The sequence below is a fragment of the Puma concolor genome, chromosome E2, assembly GCF_028749965.1.
Source record: "Puma concolor isolate L17-30 chromosome E2, mPumCon1.1.hap2, whole genome shotgun sequence".
Taxonomy (NCBI): domain Eukaryota; kingdom Metazoa; phylum Chordata; class Mammalia; order Carnivora; family Felidae; genus Puma; species Puma concolor.
The window spans coordinates 55,544,948-55,558,487 of NC_141681.1; the positions used below are offsets into that span (position 1 = coordinate 55,544,948).

The window sequence follows — 13,540 nt, forward strand, 5'->3', positions numbered from 1 at the left end:
GGCTCTTCTCCACGTCTTCCAACTCAGGGTTCCCTGTGGCCCCGGGCTCTTCGTCAGACACCAGGGCTCAGCCAGCTGCCACGCGGCGGGCGTCCACAAGGGGGCAGGCGTGAGCAGCACGCCGGAGGGCACCAAAGAAGGAGCAGCGCGGTCAGGCTAGTGGCTGCGAGGGACGCCGTGCGCGCACCTCAGCGCGGTTGTGGCCGACGCCTGGAGCCCCCCACTGGTGCTTTCAGTATTGCCTTTGCGCTGATGATGCTTGTCCAGGGGCACCGGCATGGAGGCGTGCGCCCGCGTGGTTACCCGCACACCGAGTGAGGAGAGAGGACAGAACGATCAACCAGGGGGCGACCTGGGGCCCTCTGACCCTTCGGGAATCTGGAGATCCCATTACCTCTCCCCAGACCCCGGGGCGCCATCCCTGACTCTGCCTCTCAGCTACCTAAAAGTCCCAAACCGCTCACGATGGCTCGAGCGGCAGTCAGACCCGCCGTTTTCTTCCCCTCTCCGACCAGGAATCCAGAACCCCGTCCGTCACTTCCCACGAGATCCAAGAGGGCAAACCCTCCAGCCCCCCATTCCCTCAGGTCCCCGGTCCGAGCGTTTTGGCGTCCTAGCCCTACCGCCTTGGGACGCGGGAGCCTTTTATACCGTAACGGCAGTGGGCCGCAGGCAGCGCCCCTGTGGGCAAATGAGGGAAGCGCACAGTTCGTGCCTGGGTTCATAATAGCTTCCTGATACACTATTTTCTTTTACTAGGAATAGTTTAAAAATTTTTTAAATGATTTTTTAATTTATTGTTTTGTATTTAAAAATTTTAACGTTTATTTATTTTTGAGAGCACGAGCGGGGGAGGGGCAGAGAGAGAGAGGGAGACACAGAATCCAGCTCCGAGCTGTCAGCACATACCCGGATGCGGGGCTCGAACCCATGAACCTCCAGATCATGACCTGAGCGGAAGTCGGACGTCTAACCGGCTGAGCCACTCAGGCGCCTCGAGATGATTTGAAACATGTCACTTGCTGTTACTCTTTTTATCCCATAGATTTGCTATTTATATTTTTTATTTCTTTTCTCATTAGAATAATCAAGTTCATATATAAGTTTACACTGGTAATCTTGTATTTTTGTATTCCTTAGAAGCTGAAGACCTACAAAATCTTGTCCACCTGTCCCGCAGGGAGTCGGAGGGGGTGCTCTCTGGCCATTTCAGACTCCGTCCCTCCCTCCCTCCTCTCTGCCTCCATCCCTTCCTCCCCTCCCTCCTCCTCCCTCCTCCTTTCTCTGGGTTCCTCTCTGTCTCTTTTTTTTTTTCTTTTAATAACTTTATTTTATTTATTTTTTGAGAGAGAGCATAAGTGAGAGAGAGGCAGAGAGAGACAGAGACAGAGAGAGAGAATCCCATGAGGTGCAGAGAGACAGAGAGGGAGAAAGAGAGTTCGGAGCCTGGAGTGGGGCTTGAGCTCACCCAAAGCGGGGCTTGAACTCATGAGCAGTGAGATCATGCCCTTGGCCAAAGTCGGATGCTTAACTGGCTGAGTCACCCAGTTGCCCCTCTGCCTTTCTATGTCTGTTCCTTTCTTTCCTCGGTCTTCCTCCCTCTGCCCAGCTCTGTTTCAGTTAGATCTCTCTCTCTGTCTTTCTGGTTCCACTTCCTTTCTGACTCTTCCTTTGTCCATCTCTCTGTTTGATTTTCCACCCATGTCTCCACCCCTTTGCATATTAACAGACCTGCCTTACCCACCCCCTCCCTCGTGCCCTGGCACCAACAGGAGAGGCTGACAAAGAGCCCAAGGACTTGGTGGTGATGAGGGGCCAGGCCCCGACATCCTGCTGTTTTGCACACCTGGAAGTCAAAAGGCAGTATTGAGAGAGGCAGAGTTCCGAAGGAAGAAGTTGGGAATCACGGTGGATGGGTCAGAGTGACCAACATCCAGAAACAGCAGCTGGGCGCTTGCCACTGAAGTCTGGAGCCAGAAACTTGGGACCAACAATCTTGGGTTTGTAACCTGGATTCTGGAGTTTGTAACATCAAGTCTGGAGTCCAGGATCTGGGCCTGGGGTCTGAGTGTGGGAAGTGGATTCTGGAATTTGCTATTGGAATCTGAACTCAGAAAATAGGACAAAGGGGGTGCCTGGCTCTGGCTGGCTCAGTCAGAAGAGCATGCGACTCTTGATCGCGGGGTCCTGAGTTCGAGCCTCACAGTAGGCGTAGAGATTACTTAAATAGATAAAACTTTAAAAAAGAAAAGAAAATAGGGCTGTGGAAATGGACTGTGTTCTCCAGAGGCTAAGGTATGAGTCTTGGGCCTGAAATCTGTATTCCAGAGTAGTGGTTCTCAAAGTGTAGTTAGTGGAAACTTGAAGGGGTTCCTGAGACTGTTATAGGGGGTCTTGTGAGGTCAAAAAGTAGTTTCCTGTTAATCCTAATGCACTATTTACCTTTCTTGCTCTGACTTTCATGAGTGTATAGTGAAATTTTCTGGAGCCTACATGACAAGTAATAGCACAGCAAATTAAATGCAGAAGCAGATAGAATCAACCCAGCTGTCTTCTGTTGCCACATTTTAAAGAAACTTGCAAAAATGTAAAAACATTGTTATCTTCTCAATAGTTTTTTTGTCTCAGAAAATAGAGTTATTTTCCATTAAGATACATTATTTATATTGACATATATTTGTTATTGTGTTATTTTTTAATTTTTATTAAAAAAATTTTTAATGTTTATTTATTTTTGAGACAGAGAGAGACAGAGCATGAATGCAGGGAGGGGCAGAGAGAGAGGGAGACACAGAATCGAAGCAGGCTCCGGGCTCTGAGCTGTCAGCACAGAGCCTGACGCGGGGCTCGAACTCACCGACCGTGAGATCATGACCTGAGCGGAAGTCAGACGCTTAACCGACTGAGCCACGCAGGCGCCCCTGTTATTGTTTTAAAATGAATCAGTGAAGGGCATTTGGGTGGCTCAGTCGGTTAAGCGTCTGACCTGGTTCGGCTCAGGTCATGATCTCACGGTCCGTGAGTTCGAGCCCTGCGTCGGGCTCTGTGCTGACAGCTCAGAGCCCGGAGCCTGCTTCGGATTCTGTGTCTCCCTCTCTCTCTGCCCCTCCCCCACTCATGCTCTGTCTCTCAAAAATAAATAAACATTGAAAAATTTTTCTAAATGAATAAATATTTTAAAGATGTCTCCATTTTAATTCCTAATATGATAAATATTGGTACATACAATCCACATAAACAAAAATTTTAAGTGTGTTAAGGTGTTCTAAGATGAACATGTTTGCAAACCTCACCTGAAGCCTAGAGTGTGAGAGTTCTAGACCCAAAGCTTGGATTCTGGAGTCCAGAATCTGGGATTTGGAGTTAAGCTGTGAGGCTTGGCTTCAGTGCTGTGGGGCTGGATTCTGGAACACAGATCTGACATGCTGGGTCTGTGCTTTGAGGCTTGCTGTGTGCCTGGAGTTCTGGAATCTGGCCTCAAAGGGTCTGGAATCTGGAGTCTGTGGTCTGGTCTGAATTCTGTTATCTCTAGCTGAGTGTATCTATTCTGGGTTCTGCTTTCTAGAGCCTGTGATCAGAAGCCTGGTGTCTGCAATCCCAAGGCAGAATTGTGAGGCCTGGAGTCAGAGATCTGAGTCTGTAATCATGGGGTCTGGAATCTAAAGTCTGGAATTCTGAGCTTGGGACGTGGAAGACTAAAAAGTCATGCTTGGATTCTTCTCTCCCTCTCCCTCTGCCCTTCCTTCTCATGTGCACATGTTCCCTCTCTCAAAATAAACAAACATTAAAATAAAATTAAAAAAAATACAGAAATAAAAGAGCAAACAACTATAATAGAATTCTTTTTAATCGTAAAAATAGTAAAACAAATGTATCCAATAAATGGGAAAACATACATAAGGTCGCTACATGAAACACAAAATTTGAATGGATTACAATCATTAAAGATACTTAAATAAGAATCTGAAAAATGTTGTGACGAAACTCTCAAGCAACAGATAATTCTTGCTTATACAAATTCTTCTAGAAAGAAGGAGAAAGGCAGGAAGCTGCAATTTATTTTTGAAGTTCGATTTATTTTTTGAAGTCTGGATAATGATAGAATATGACAACTATAGACTGGTTTCAATTTGCATATAGATGAGAAAAAAAATTAAATATAAGCTAACCAAATCCAACCGTGTGTCTTAAAATGATACATCCTGGGGCGCGTGGGTGGCTCAGTTGGTTAAGTGCCCAACTTCTGCTCAGGTCATGATCTCGAGGTTTGTGGGTTCAAGCCCCACATCGAGCTCTCTGCTCCCAGCACAGAGCCTGCTTAGGATCCTCTGACCCCCTTCTCTCTGTCCCTCCCCTGCTAGTTCTGTCTCTTTCTCTCTCTCTCAAAATGAATGAATAAGCTTAAAAAAATAAATAAAAAACAAAATGATACATTCTGATCAAGTAGAGCTTGAACTTGCGAACCGTGAGATCATGACCTGAGCTGCAATCATGAGCTGAAATCAGGAGTCTGATGCTTAACCGACTAGCCACGCAGGCGCCCTGTTTCTGCCTTTTAAAATTAATGTTTTTGTGTCTTTGTCTTTATTATTTGCCTTTCATTAATCTTTTTAAGAGAGCTAATATTTGGTTGAGAGAATTATCTCAACATTTTTGCTGTTGTTCTCCGTATCCTCCTTGATTTCCACCCCTCTTTCGATTATTTGCTAACCTATTGGTTCTTTGGGTTTTTTTCTATGCTGTCTTATGAACACTCAGCTCATTTCTTTTTTTTTTTTAATTTTTTTTAATGTTTATTTATTTTTGAGACAGAGAGAGACAGAGCATGAATGCGGGGAGGGGCAGAGAGAGAGGGAGACACAGAATCTGAAGCAGGCTCCAGGCTCTGAGCTGTCAGCACAGAGCCCGACGTGGGGCTCGAACTCACGGACTGTGAGATCATGACCTGAGCCGAAGTCGGACGCTTAACCGACTGAGCCACCCAGGCGCCCCTCAGCTCATTTCTTTTAAGACTTCCTTCTAATTGTTACTTCCACTGTTTCCCACAAATTTTTACCTATTTTATTGTCATTCGTTTCTAGGAATTTCAAAATTCCTTTTCTGATTTATGTTTAACTGAATAGTTAATAAATAATATGCTTACCCATTTCCAGAATGTGAGCTTTTTTTTTTTTTTTTTTTTTTTTAAACCTAATATAAGGGATTGCCAGCAAACCTGCCTGACCTTTGCCCTGGAGAGAGACATTCTTTTTATCACCCTGGACCACAAACAGACTTGCTCTGGAGGAACATATTTGCTATTCTGACAGCAAACAAATCTGTTGTAAGGGAGACCTTATCTTCATTATCTAGGACAATAAGACAACCTGCTCTCAAGGAGATACTATCTCACAAGCCTGCCTCTATCCAAACATCCTTGAAAAGACAGTCCAGAAAAAAAAAAAAGTGTGAATACCTTTGCCAAGAAGATGTGCAAACACCTGAAAGGCCCTGAAAGGCCCACAGAGAATTGTCTGTCAACACTGGTCAGCCTCAGGACAGCCACATCATTCCATTGGTAAACACTATCTACCACTCGCTGGTTCCCCCTGCCTAACCTGGTTCTCTCATCTCCCATCTAGTTCCTGAACATGTCAGAGATTGGTCTGGCCACATGCAAACACAGACACTTGAACTGAGATGCTTTCCCCACACTGTGCTTTTTGCAGCACACTGTCAAATTGGGGATGAGGGCAAGGCTCAGGATCCTGAGGTGGTGTGGTTAGAGATCAAAAATCTTGGGTTTGAGTGGGGAAGGAACCCAGACTCCTGGGTTCTTTTTGTTTTGTTTTGTTTTAATGTGTGTGTATTTTTTTTTTTGAGACAGAGAGAGACAGAACATGAGCAGGGGAGGGGCAGAGAGAGAGGGAGACATAGAATCCGAAGCAGGCTCCAAGCTCCGAGCTGTCAGCACAGAGCCAGACGCGGGGCTCGAACTCACAGACTGTGAGATCATGACCTGAGCCGAAGTCGGATGCTCAACCAACTGAGCTACCCAGGCACCCCCCTTTTTTTTTTTTTAATTTTTATATTTATTTATTTTTGAGAGAGCGATAGAGTGTGAGTGGGAAGAGCAGAGAGAGAGGGAGACACAGAATCGGAAGCAGGCTCCAGGCTCTGAGCTGTCAGCCCGACGCGGGGCTCAAACCCATGAACTGTTGTGAGATCATGACCGCAACCAAAGTCGGACGCTCAACCAACTGAGCTATCCAGGCACCCCCAGATTCCTGGGTTCTGATGGAGGATGAGGCTGGAGGTCAAGGTCCTGGGTGAAGGGGAGTGTGGGTTCCCTAATCTTGGGTCCCCGAGGGATGAGTGAGGAGACTGGGAAGGGCCCATCCCCTGAGGTTCTCATGTGGGAATGGCCTAGGGGGTCTCAGAATCCTGTATCCTGAGGAAGGAAAGGCTGGAACTTGGCAGTTGAGCTCCAGGTGTGTGTGGCTTAAGACTTGTTGGTCCCAGGAGGCTGGAACAATTGGCTCCAGGGTCAGGAGGAAAGGTAATGGGATATCCAGATTCCCAAAGGGTCAAGGGAATAAGAGTTGCCCATTCTTTGATCTTCCCATCTACTTCTCATCCCACTTGCAAACACCCACCCCCCTGCATGAGCAGACCCATGAGGGTCCACTTGGGTGAGTACAATCTGTGTGTGCGAGGTGTCCCAGCACAACTGTGGTCGGTATCCCACATCCTCCAGCAAATCCATTACAAGGGAGGGCGTAGCCACCGCCAAAATGTCATGCTGCTACCACTAGCCTGTGCACTTCTCCAGTCATGTGCCCAGCACTGTGCACTACTCACATCCACCCCTTTGTGTGCATGGGACCTTAGGGAGCTGAGGGTTGCCACGTGCTTTAGATTTGGGCCTTTCAGGATGTCTCAAGGACTTCTGGACAGAGTGGGCAAGGGCCTGATCTTATGAGTTTGCTCCAAGTCTATGTCCTCCCCGGTGAGTCTCCCAAATATGCTACATTGTGCCAACATCAGCATTATCTCAGCCACATCTTGTGCCTATCCAGGGAACCTGATGGACACCACAGTGTGTGCATGTGTGGAAGGTGGAGGCACGGATTCTTGTGAAGTCAGAGCAGAGTGGATCATGGTGGGGAGGGGAAGAGGAATATGGGAGGTTTTAAGAGTTGGAATGCAATTGGGTTTGCCTGCATTGGGCAGAGAAAATGCTAGGTGTAGGTTTGGAGATAGAATATGACAATCACTTAGAACAGAGTGTGGGGCTGGAGTTGAGTTAGACATGGGGATAAGATTGTGCTTGGGTTGGGTTTGGGATTGACGGAGTCGGGGTAGTTTAGGAATAGCATGAGTTGGACTGCGATCGGAAGTGGGTTTGGTTTGCGGATAGATGGAAAATACGTGCACACTGAATTGGGAATGTAGATAGGTTTGGTTTGGGATATGAAAAGCATGGAGCTAGGTATGGGGTTGTGTTGACTGTGACAATGGATAAGGGTTGGGTTTGGTTTTAAATGAGTGCAGATGTGGGGGTTGGCTTGGGTTAGGTTTAGTTGGGTTGGAGATGTCAGGTGCAGTTGGATTGGATAGTGTTAGGTTTGGGCTGGGGTTGGGTAGGCTGTGACTGGATCAGATGGTGTTAAATTGGATTGGGCTGAGTTGGGTTAGTTTAAGTTCGGTTGAGTTGAGTTGAGTTGAGTTGAGTTAGGCTGAGGGTTGTGTTGAGTTAGGTTGAACTGGGTCAGGCTAAGTTTGTTTGGGTTTTGGTTAGGTCAGGCTTTGACTGGGGTTGTGAACAGGGATTAGGATGGTTTAGAGGTCTTTGGATCCAGTGGGTTCTCATGCAAGCTGAGGCAAACTTCCCTTCACAGGAGAGTCTCAGGGAATCCTGATTCTCTTCACAGGAGAGTCTCAGGGAATCTCTGTGTGGGAGAGGTCAGTCCACTGGCTTAGTATACATCTTAACTTAGACCTCATGGTCTTAAATTGTGTTTATTTAGGTTCAATTATTTGAGCTCATTATACTGGAGTTTCTCTAGTTTCTCACCTAGGAAAGGGGGAAGATTTTATAAAATTCTTTTTATTTATTTATTTATTTATTTATTTATTTATTTATATAAAAAAAAGTTTTTTAATGTTTATTTATTTATTTATTTTTGAGATAGATTGACAGAGTGTGAGCAGGGGAGGGGCAGAGAGAGCAAGGAAGACACAGAATCTGAAGCAGGCTCCAGGCTCCGAACTGTCAGCACAGAGCCTGACGCGGGGCTCGAACCCACGAACCGTGAGATCATGACCTGAGCTGAAGTTGGGTGCTCAACCAACTGAGCCACCCAGGCGCCCCATAAAATTCTTTTTTTTAATGCTTATTTATTTGAGAGAGAGAGAGAGAGAGAGAGGTTGAGAATCCCAAGCAGGCTTCATCTTGTCAGAGGAGAGCCCAAAGGGGGCTTGATCTCATGAATCATGTGATCATGACCTGAGCTTAAATTAAGAGTCTGACACTTAACCAACTGAGCCACCCAGGTGGCTCATTTTTATCAAATTCTTGAGACACATTTAGAGGTGGACTTATGTTAACTGCTGTGGTTACTGAATATTTGAAATAACCTACTTCTTGGAAATAAATGGAATCTTATAGGGTTAATAGTGGATGCTGCAAGGGTCTCATTCCTGATTCACTTCTGAAACTCAAAAAATAATTTCCAATGCCACTTAATCTTGAATTGTCTGAGTCTGGTTCGTGAGATCTAAATAGCTTCATTGGGGAGGGGGAATTGGATTTTGTGTGAGGATGTTCTTGATTTGGAAAGGGCACATCAACAGGAATCATTCCTGGAGCGTTGAGTGCATACATCTGGAGAATGAGGATGGGGGGGGGGGGTCACTGTAATCTCACATTATTTGAAGGACATTGGATTTTGAAATGCTAAAGAACTAAATGAAATAGTTTCGGTGGACTCCTGGACTGTCATGGGTTAGGAGGTGCTAGGCATGTGGATCTCTGGGACTACAACAGGATTTTATTATGGGAGGAACAAGAGATTTGGGGAACTAGATTCTGGGTGTAAGAGTGCCAGAATCAGGGAGTTCTGAATGCCAGAGCTTTGGTATCAGGAACTTGAGAAGTTAAAGTGCTGACAGTTTGGCTCATAGTTGTGCAGGGATTTGGGAGTCTCCTAGCCCAGTGGTGCTGGCATTTCAGAACACAACACACTAGGTCTTGGGGTGCGAAGGACTTACTTGGAGTTTAGGCATTTGAAGCTTTGTATTGAGAATCAGCGATTATCCTACCCTCTTTTCCTGTTTATGCTGGGCCTCTCCTCTCGGGCTCTGTCCCCTATATCAAGGTTCATGAGCTATAGGAGCTCTCCCCCGTCTGCCCTCATTCCCTGGGAATGCATGAATGCATCCAGGGTGATCTACTAGTGACAGAACAACTTCCACAGCTCTGGGATTGGGAGGAGGTTGTTCAGCCTCCGGCAGCAAAGGCATGGTCTTGGCCAGCATCTGGGTACCAGGGGGGCAGAAGTGGAGCCTTCAGTGGATGAAGGCTTTAAAAGCCTCCTCAGCTGCAAGCTCACCACCTGCCTGCCTCTGGACACTTCTGTCACCATGTGGTTCCTGGTTCTGTGCCTTGCCCTGTCCCTAGTTAAGATTGGTGAGACAGAGGGGTGGGGGATGCAGAAAGGGGAGTGCGCTGTGACTTTCATGCTGCTCTCACGTCCCCAATAAGCCCTTTCCCTCCCATCCAGCACCCCAGCCTGTGCCACTCCAGTCCACCCCAGACTAGGTTACCAGTCTCTCTTATATCTCTCCTAGCTTCTCCTCGTTGTCATGTTCCCCAGCAGAGGACTGTGTGTCTCTCCATGTCTCTGTCCATCTCTGGGTCCCTCTGCCATATCCCTGTCACTGTATGTCTCACCCTCCACCTCTGTCTCTGGGTCTCTGCCTCACTCCCTCTCCATCACTGCCGAGCAGCCCCCAGGATGGGACTGAGGGAGACCCTGGAGAAAAGGAAGTGATTGTCATGACATGTCTCTGTGTGAGGGGGTCTTCTCACGTGCTCAGTCTCTCCCTCCAGGACAGTGATCCACTCTAGGGGGACACAGGGAAGGGCTGGTTTCAGCCGGAGCGTAGTGTGAGCCCTGGAGGAAGGAGGAGGTGGGGGAGGAGGAGGAAGAGGTGAAGGAGGAGGAGGAAAAGGAAGAGGAGGAGGAAGTATAGGAAGAGGGGGATGAAAAGGAAAAGGAGGGGGAGAAAAAGGAGATGTAGGAGGAGGGGGAGGAGGGGAGAGGGAGGGAGGGGGATGCTGACTTTGGGCTTGGGACCAGGCCACCTTCTTCTGGGGGCCCCACCCCATAGCCCCAGCTGCACCTGAGCAGGTCCCAGGCCCCTCCCCCGCCCCTCCTGTCCTCCCTCCCTGTTCTCTCTCTTGCTGCCTCCCCACCCCCACCGCCTGTATTCCTCACTATCTTCCTTTGCTTCTTTGTCTTTCTGTCACTTCGCCTGCTGCTCCTTCTCCTTCCCTGCCTGTTCCTTCACTCCTGCTTCTTCCCTGGGACCCTTTCTCAGGGTTGCTGCCTTTTCTTTTCCTCTCCTGTCTCCTTTGTGCTCCTTCTGGCTCACTGTTCTTCCCTCTGCCTCATTCCCGCTTCTGTTTCAAGCTCTCTCTTTTTCACTGCTTCTCTTTGTCTCTGGATCTGCCCTTCATGCTGTTACAACCTTCTGTTTTCTCAAGGTCTCTGTTTCTCCATGACTCTAAATCTTTCTTGCACACGGCCTCTCTCCATGTTTACTCCTTGTTTCTTTCTCTCTCTGGGACCCTTCCCCATGCTCCCTGGCCCCATCTCCCTTTTCCCCTCCTCTCTCCTCATCCCCTGGGCCCCCTCTCTCCCCAGTCATTACCAGCTCTGGCTGGGTCGCCACAATCTGTTCAAAAGGTAAGACACAGGCCAGCTTGTCCGGGTCCGTAACAGCTCCCTACTTGCACTCTGCAACTTGAGCCATGTGAACCACATCCTCAGTCTAGGGGATGGTCGAAGTCACGACCTCATGCTGCTCCGCCTGGCAGAGCCCGCCCAGATAACAGAAGCTGTGAGGGTCCTGGACCTGCCCACCCAGGAACCCTAAGTGGGGGGCACCTGCTACGCCTATGGCTGGGGCAGCATCAAACCAGGTAAGTGTACTCCAGGGCCAGACCATGCAGCCTGGAGCCCAGACCCTTGAGTGTAGGGAGGAAGGGACTAGGGACACCTGGACTCTGGCCACAGCCCTTTTTCTCTCTGGCATGTAGTTATACACTCAAGGAATCTCCAGTGTGTGGACCTCAAACTCCTATCCAATGATGTATGTGACAAACTTTACCTTCAGAAGGTGACAGATTTCATGCTGTGTGTTGGGTTCTTGGAAGGTAAAAAAGAACACCTGCCTGGTGAGCCAGCCTTTCACTTCAAGGTTTTGAGGTGAAAGAAGGGAGGTGACCACGGTTCAGGGCTGGAACCTGAAAGCTAATCCATCCCCTTCTTTGTGACTTATGCAATATGCCATGTTGACCTTATTCCTCTCTTGATCACCTCCCTACCATGACTCCTCGGGGGGGGGGGGTGTCTGGTCAGAGAAAGCTTCCTGAAGAGGTGACGAGGTGACATCTGAGATGACCCCTGCTGGTAGGGGTCCTGTAGTATGGTCCGACTCTTCCTTCCTGCTGACCCATCTGTTGGGACTGTCCTTCTGGACTCTGAAGTCCCACCTCTAGTAGCCAGGACTCGAGTCATTGTCCTCTGTGTTGGAATTCCCACCTGCCTTCTGAGAAAGGACTCAGGCAATTGTTTCTTTCCCCATTGCTGGGAGTCGCTGTGTGTAATATGCAAACCCAGGTTTGAAAGCTTGGGTTCCCCAGGCAGAAATTAGGCTGACCTCTGTCACTCTCTGTCTTTCCCTCTTTTACTTTCAGGGTGATTCAGGGGGTCCCCTGGTATGTAATGGCATGTTTCAAGGTATCACATCATGGGGCAGTAAGCCATGTGCCAGATGTAAAAAGCCCACCTTGTACAGCAAGCTGATGCCTCATCTGAAGTATATCAAGGATGCTACGAGGGCCAACACCCGAATGTTCTTTTCCAACCCTCTGCCCCTAATAAAATTGAGTATACATCAATTTCTGGCATCGTCTGGTCTTTTCTGGACACAGGGCACCTGGAAGTTCAGGATCCACCTGGCAGAAGCTAGAACTTTCCCAGTCCCCCTGACTTGTGTCCTGAGGTGTGAAGTCAAGGACTAGGAGGGGAAGGAAGGGACAGAGACAGGTGTAGTCCAGGGATTGTCAAATGGGGGCAGTTTTGCACCCACCTGCCCAGAAATGTTGGCAATGTCCGAAGACATCTCCCATAGGTTCTGCAAGGACACACACAAGGAGATGGATGTCTGTGTTCTCCGTGGTGACGCTGAGATGGAAGAGGGCTGTGTGTCTGCCTTGAGAGAGAGACAGTGACACGTGGTAGATGCTGTCCATGGAGCAAGAAACAGAATGTGGAAGCACAGCGCACCAGATACACGTCAAGGATGAGCTTAGAGCAAACAACCCATTTTGTCCTGGAGGCCCTGGGAAACCCTAGAGAAATCGTGACTAGAGGAGAGGTAGGGTCAGCATTGTTTCTTGTTTATGTTTTTTAAATGTTTATTTTTGAGAGAGAGAAAGAGAGAGAGAGCAAGCAGGGGAGATGCGGAGGGTGGGGGGGGGGACAGAGGATCGAAAGTAGGCTCCATGCTGACAGCAGACAGCCCCATATGGGGTTCAAACTCACAAACTGTGAGATCATGACCTGAGCCAAAGTTGGATGCTCAACCAACTGAGCCACCTGGGCACCCAGTAGGGGCAGCATTATGTTGTGAGGGGACAGACTAGGGGAAGAGGCTGGAGTCCCTGGAAGCTGCCTTACCATGGGGAGTATGTTGGGGGTCCCCCAAAACACCCTCAGATTTAATGATTTGCTAGAGGATTCAAGAACTCAGAAAGGCTGTTATACTGTGGTTTATATGGTTTATTACAGTGACAGGACACACATTAAAATCAGCCAAGGAAGCAGGTATATTGATTGAAGTGTGGAGAAACCAGGGACTGACCTGCAGTTTTCTCTCCCAGTGGAGTCATATGAGCAGCACTTGATTCTCCCCAGAAACAATGTGGGACAAGTACAAAGTATTTCTCACCCAAGCCTTGGTGTCCAGAGTTTAGAGTGGAGGTCAGTAGAATTGGAGTGCTTGCACAACTGACCTTAACTACTCAGTCACCAGTCTTTCCAGAGGTCCAACTGATACAGCGTGGCCCAGGCCCCAGGTGTACAAAAACATTTATGTTCACCACAAATCACATTGTTAGCACAAACTCTCTGGCATGACTCAAGACGCCAGGTATGCTAAGGCACTCTTCCCAGGCAGGATATTCCAAGACATCAGATATTACCTCCCAGAAGCCACTCAAGGGCCAGTCCTTTCTTTGGACTATGCGTGGTTTGAGCACCACAGGCCT

At 48.2% G+C, this 13,540-nt stretch overlaps 1 pseudogene; it reads left to right on the forward strand.

Annotated features, from left to right (window-relative positions):
- The first annotated feature begins 277 nt into the window (after positions 1–277).
- LOC112850833 (arginine esterase-like) lies at positions 278–12,292 on the forward strand (annotated as a pseudogene).
- The last annotated feature ends 1,248 nt before the right edge of the window (positions 12,293–13,540 follow it).